This window comes from Bison bison, unplaced genomic scaffold, assembly GCF_000754665.1.
Source record: "Bison bison bison isolate TAMUID 2011002044 unplaced genomic scaffold, Bison_UMD1.0 scf7180017864471, whole genome shotgun sequence".
In the NCBI taxonomy this organism is placed as follows: domain Eukaryota; kingdom Metazoa; phylum Chordata; class Mammalia; order Artiodactyla; family Bovidae; genus Bison; species Bison bison.
In genome coordinates, this window is record NW_011495032.1 from 22,218,921 (window position 1) to 22,225,613 (window position 6,693).

The window sequence follows — 6,693 nt, forward strand, 5'->3', positions numbered from 1 at the left end:
AAAAACGCTCTCTGGCAGACAGAACATCGGCGCGCTCAGTCTGCCCTAACCCCTTGCAATGAAAAGTACACTCGGAAAGTCTAGTCTAGTCCACGGCGGCCCACCGGCACCCCCAAATTCAGACAGGCCAGCTTGCGTCGTGAAACCCGCGCCCACTCCTCGCTGGGACAAAGCGAGCCCAGGAAGCCCAGACCCTAGGCGGCCAAGCCCCGAGCGGCTCCACGAGCGTTTTGCGGCGTGGGGTGATGTCCAACCGCGCCGGAGAGAGCCCGGGTCCCGGGCACTTACTAGAACCGAGGACCAAGCGGGTGTTGGTCTGTATGGCGGCCCAAAGCCTTCCGGAGTGGCGTGGGCCCTGGAGGGTTTTCTGCGTTGGCGACTCGCCTGTTCTCCCGGTATCACGAAGCCCAACGCAAACCCTTAGTCCCCGCAAGGCTTGACCCCCGGGGCCCAGGCGGCATAGACACAGTGTCCTGGGACTCAGTTTTTCCCCACCCCCGCGATACCTTGCCTCCGAGCCCAAGGACCAAGTCCCGCTGAACTGGGCATCACCTGGCGCTGCCTGGGCGCTGCGTCAGGACTCCAGAGCCTCCACGTCGGGCTTAGAGGATTTCAGTGGGTAGGCTGGGATTTATCTTAAAATCAGCTGTTCCTGCGGACGCGCACATACACACACATATTTTGAGAGTCAGCTATGGAAAGGGACATTGTCGCAGAAAGGTGGAAATCCACCTGGTGCTCAGCCCATTACAAAGTTTCCAGGCCCACACAAAACAGGAGCGAGCCCCGGACGCCCAAGCGGCCGCTCGCCGGGTGGCCAGAAGCCTCACCCTCGCAGGGCGCCCGGCCAGCCGCGCGGGTTTGCGCGCTTCGGCAGCGGCCGGTACCCAGCGGCGCCCTAGGGGAGCTGCGCGGTCGGCCCGCTGAGTTCCGGAGCTGGGTATCCGCCTGGCCTGCTCCTCCACGCCTTTTCACGGGCTGCGACCTGTCTCTAAACTTTAATTTCTGAATTCTAATCCCCATATGCAACGCGGAGCTGTCTTGAGTCGGCCAGGCCGGACCCCCTGCCAAGTGGCTCACCTCTGCTTGCGCCGCCTGCTTTTGCCACCGGTGCCAAGGACCGAGCGAGGGGCGGCCGGTCAGGGCGCGGACGCCGTCTGCTCTCCTCCAGGAGCCAACGGCGGGGGGCCGCGGCGGCGCTCGTCCAGCCCTGGGGCTGATTTAAATAACTAATAAGCTCAGAGAAATTTTACAAGGGGAACTTTTCCTTTTAGTATCAATAAAGCCTAGTAATTGGGTTTGTTGGTTACCTAAGCCAGAGGGTTTCCCAGTCTCGCTCGCTCGCTCCCTCTTTTTCTCCTTCTCATTCAGAAGTAACATTTTAAAAAAACCGACAACTGTGGGTGCGTTTGTGACGGGTGTGCGAGTGTGTGAAAGAAGTTGTTTGTTTCAAAAGTCCTTACCCTGGAGAACAATCATCATTGTCTCTCTATGGTGAAGTGTTTTGAAAGGTGAACTGTTGCTGTTTCACAGGCGGGAAATGTTAACAGAAATTTAAGGTTCAGGATACAAGTAAGGAGGGCGAGGGTCCTTACGGTATTTCCCTTTGCATGTGACAAGGACATTTGCAGTGCTTCCTTAATAGTTTGCATTTTAATTAAGTCTCACTACATTTTAAGTTCATCTCCTAGATTGTAATGATATCTGTTGTTTTCAGTAAAGATTTCTATACTATAATGCCGTCTAATTTTTTGTTCTGATTTTCTAATCTTTTCGAAAGCATGTTCTTAGTGCTAAGGAATTTTTCCACCTGGGAACCATGCCTCAATTTAAAAATATAAAAGACCTTTCATGAATAACTGCAAATAGCCCATTCGTTAGTGTCCACAGAGGTGTTGGCGCCTACACAAAATCTCAGAAATCTGAACGCGAACTAAGCATGTTTCTCTATAATCATGGCGATATATATTTTTTCATCTGTTTTGTATGGAAGTAAAAAAAATATTTTAAAGTACTTTCAAGAAAAGAGTTATGCTAAAATTTACCTGAATTTAAATTTCCTAATAGACACAACAGAACTAGAGCCCACCAATATCAGCCCAAACGAAATGAAGAGTATTTCTGAACCAGATTACTATAGAGGTCAAAAACTACTCATTGAAAAGCAACATGAATTCAAGTTTGCAAACCAACATGAATTCAAGTTTGCAAACCAGGAAGGGGGAAGGGGGAAATCGGCTTCCAAAGTTCCAGGAACACACCCCAACCTGTGCATTCATATCTTCAGTGTTTACATATTTCGGAGAAATTTTGCCCTCCACTTTTACTTTAAAAATTGATGAGCCTTCCTTAGCCGACTTGTTCTGGTCTGTGAGACACAAAGTCCACTGAGGGTTGCCTTCTTCCAGGTAACTTCCAGAGATCCAGAGTTATTTGGAGATAGATACAGCCTTCTGCACAGTCCCAGTGGAAAAAAGCTTCTTGCTGACATTTCTCAGAGACATCACCTCCCCCAAGCTCTCCCCTGCACCCACAGACTGAGAGCATCAGGGCACCTGACCCACTTCTACCTTCTCCAGACCATGCCCAGGTGTTGGGGCTTCTCTGCAGAGGGAGCAAACCTTGAGCCTTGGGTATATACATCCCATCCCCCAGTTTCCCAGAGAGTTACAGACGACTTTTTTTACCATCTGCTCTGGGCTACTGTCAATTCCCACCCATCCTCCCTAGGGTTGCCAACTCCAGGCTCCAATGGCCAAATGTTCAGGGCACATGCCGGACTGCTGCCCCTGTCCCCCAAGCTGACTGAACTAAATTACGGAAGAACATGTCCTCTTGGTACAGTCCTCCGAGTGACAAGAATTCAAAAGCAATGACAGGGAAAGATGGAAGGATTAGGAAGGAAAATGCAAAGCTGAATAGGGTAACTTAGAACCTCCGAAGTGGGGCTGCTCCCCCAAACTCTTCCCCAAAGCCTGGGGCCTCCCCTTCCCTTCCTGCCCTTCTACTCCAGTCCCACCTTGGGGTGCAGGTCTCTGTCAGAGCTGCTCTGTGAACTCAAGCTGTCCCTAGGCTTAAGTTCTCCTCCTCACCCACATTACCTCCCTGCCATCCTGTGTTTTGGTTCCAGTTAAGCTGTTTTCTGAGGCTGTGGAAACTCCACTTTTATTCCTTTTTCTCTTTGATTCATTCATACTCCCTTTTAAAAAAGAGCATCCCCCAAGCGAGGCTTCTGCCAGACCCCATGTGACCTCCCAGAGCTCTATGTGCAAGAGGAGAAGTGATTTGTCTGTTTATAGCAGGTTTAATTAAGATAGTTATGTGCCATGAACTCTTTGGGCCCCAATCAATGCATTTTGATTTGGAAAGTCAAATAGAATCACATCTTACACTCATAGGGCCCCTGTTGGCCACCCAGGCTGGGGACAGACTCCATTGTCTGTCTACACTGGCCTCACTGGACCTGGATGAGTCCCCTGCAGAGCTTGCCACCATGTTTGTCTCTGGTGACCTCCAACCCAGTCTTCTGGCAAGATCGAGGCCTTCCTGGTAAGGGCATGAAAAGCTGAGCTCTCAGAGCATTCCTGGTGGCCCTCAGCTAAAGGAATCAGGTGTCTGACTTCCTATCTGGCTTTCCCAATCCCTTAGTCCCCTGCCTTCCCTCATTCCAACCCTGCAGTTTTAGGGGCAGAGAAAGATGGGGAGGCCAGCGTCTCCTTTTCTAGTAACGGCTCCTCCCCCCAACTCTCAGACTGAGGTTACGCCGAAGCGTTTTTCTAATTTGTCATCATTGGAAACCTCAGACAAATGTGTAAAACTTCAAAGGCTTCCAAGGATACTCTGACTTCAGGCATTCAATGAAGGGGCAAGAATAGAATGAGGGTCAGGGAACAGGGATGCCCAGGACAGACATTCCAGCCTGCTCTCCTGGACTTTCTTCCATCCGTAACCCAGCTGCACACTCCCTTGTCCACCCTTCCCTCCTCTCTGCCCCGCCTTCGGAAGTACCCCGACACTTCTTCCATCCTCAGAAAGGAAAGAGACCGGTTGGGTCTCTCACTCTCTTCCCTCCCCTACTTAGTTTCAGGACCTAGAACCCAAGGGCCAGCTCCCTGAGGCGTCACTTCTGCTGCTCCTTTCCGTCCCAGGCCCTGGGGCCAGAGCCCACATCCCCACCACCCCACCGCATCCCTGTTCGGATCCCCGGGAAGCGGCAGACCTGCTACTAACTCCATCAGCTCCTCTCGGTTTTCAGTAACTTGGGAATTTAACAAAGGTTAACTTAATTTAGGATTTAGGGCACTTGAAACATCTGACCTTGCCCGCAGAAGGTCTCAGGGGAACTGTCCCAGAGGCCGCAGAGACCAGCCACGTTCTTGACAAGTCAGCTCTGGGTGCTGGGTGCTATGGCTCCCGGGGGCAACCCCCCCCCACCCCCACGGCCTCTTGCAACCCGGGTAGGAGGACTGGGTTGTAGAATAGGGGGAGGGGAGAGGGGCTCTTTTATTATTTTTTAATGTGTCTTTATTTATATGGAGAACTCATCCCAGCACTAAAAGTGTGCAGCAGTTCGCCCCAAAGTGGCCTGTGACTCGCCCCTCCCCACGTGTCAGGCAGCAGGGGGTGACAGTCTGGCAGCAGCTCTAGGAACGCAATCTGGCAGGGTGTTGGGCCTCAGCATCCAACTGAGGCCCAGTCGCCTGGCTCGTGCGTGTATCTTGCCTGGGGTGTGTGCGTTCGTGTGGGCGTGGGGGCAGCTGGGCTGGTGCGATACCCAGCTTAGCACTGCTTTTCCGCGCGGGGAAAGTACGGACGCAGCGAATGAATTCACGAATCAGCTCCACGGCGGAGAGGTCGAAGGAACAGCCAGCCGTCTCTGTTAAATGGGCTGCGGGCAGCTGCGGCCGACTGCCCCCTCCCCTCCTTTGAGCGGGAGTGAGGTGGCCCGGGAGCCCCGCCAGCAGCCCCCGCCCCTCAGGCGGAGCTCGGGCCCTGGCAATCTCTGCACTTTGTCATCACGCCCGAGTATTTGACATTCGCAATTATCTGCAAATACCCTGATCGGTTTGTATATGAAACACTTTTTTTCCTGCCTAAAGGTTGGAATCTGGTAAGTTTCAGACAAGTGGTTGCTGGGGGGAGGTGACCCGGGGGGACCACGGGGGACCGGCCCGATGAACCCTACTCGGCGACGTGGGCTACGAGAAGGTATGGGTCTGCGTGCCGCCCCCTTCTCTCCCAGCCCTGCTCAGAGGAGAGGCCGCTCGGAGGTAAAGGAGGGCCCAGGCTGCGACCCTCGGGCTCTCCTTTGGAAGTAGCGCCCCCTAATCCCTGTGAGGGGGAAGCTGAAGGGGGTGCAGAGATCCCACCAGGAGCAAGGCCCAGAGGTTAACCACCTTGATATCCAGCAAGGGCGCTGCCCTGCCTGGTTGCCATCACCAAGAGTGTCAGTCACCTGCTCTCAACCCCGCCGCAGATTTACCTGCTCAGGGAGCCATCCAGAGAGCCCTCTGCTCCGAGCTCTGCCCGGCGCGCGCAGTCCTCGTTCAAAAGAACCGGATGCTCCTTTGACCCTCCTCCTCCCCCAGGCGTTTCCTAAATCCAGGAGGGCAATGCCAGCCCCGGGATCGCTCACCACTCTTACATTGCAGCTTCGGACTACCTGCCTATTTCTCAGCCCGTCTACGAAAAGAAAAAAAAAAAAGTGGTGGGGCGAGGGGAGGCGGGGGAAGAAAACGGAGCGAGATTACTTGTCAGTTTCATCTGCTACCTTGGGAACCTGATCCTGGCCCCTGGCTGAGCCTAGGGGCCTCCAGCCCAGGGACTAGGGAGGTCAGACGGTGCTCTGGAGAGGTGCACACAGCCACCCCTCCCCATCCACCTCGGGGCTCGAGTTTTACTCGAAAACAAGCCGAGCTCCTCTGTAAGAGGGTATATATCAGCAACTTCAGAAAGAAATACCTAACCTTTAGGGAAGCCCCTTCCCTAAGCACTTAGTTTTCAGCTCGGCAACAGACACTGGACATCTTCCACACATATTACATTTTCAGAGAAAGTGGGAGGAGGAACAGGTTAGAGAAAGGGTGTGTGTGTGTGTGTTGGGAAGGTGGTGGATATTGCAACATCTTCAAGAAAAACTAGGAGGGCAAGGGAGTTTAGAAAATGAGTCTCAGTAACAGCCTTATTCTGAAAAGGAAGAGCAAAAAGAGAAGCAGGCGGGAAATGGGGGCCCTGCGCCCCGCCAACACCCTCCCAACGCCCGCAGCCTAGGTCTTCAGGGCGGAGAACTGAGAGTGTGCACTGCCGTCAGCATTCCCGGCTCAGACTCAGCCCCAGGTGGGCAAGAAAGCGCGAGCGGCTGGCGAACGGCATTACAGTATCTGCGGCACCCTTGCCCCAGGAAACCTCCCCGCGGATAAAGCACTTGAGGCGGCTTCTCCACGCAGTGGCGAAGCCCCCTGCCTGGGACTTTCCAAGAAGCAGCCCGCAACGCCCGGAGCTTGGGCCTCCTTTCCTCAGACTCCTTGAAACTTGGTGGGCCACCGGTGGGCTCTTAGATTAGGCCCCGCCTTGGCCTCCGATGCCTAGGTGGGGGTATGGAGACCCCTGGCTGGTGGATTTTTGCCTTTGAGGGGGCAGGGAGGGGGGAAGGTCGCGACCTCAGCAATGTCTGGTGACATCCACTGCGCCTCG

General features: G+C 54.0%; 1 protein-coding gene across 1 annotated transcript in view; it reads right to left on the reverse strand.

Annotated features, from left to right (window-relative positions):
* SATB2 (SATB homeobox 2) overlaps positions 1 to 1,157 on the reverse strand; it is a 205,993-nt gene extending 204,836 nt beyond the window's left edge. Inside the window, exon 1 of the mRNA XM_010860926.1 lies at positions 1,081 to 1,157. The gene's annotated coding sequence lies outside the window, so the exon portion shown is untranslated. The remainder of the gene's footprint in view (positions 1 to 1,080) is intronic.
* Positions 1,158 to 6,693: the final 5,536 nt, after the last annotated feature.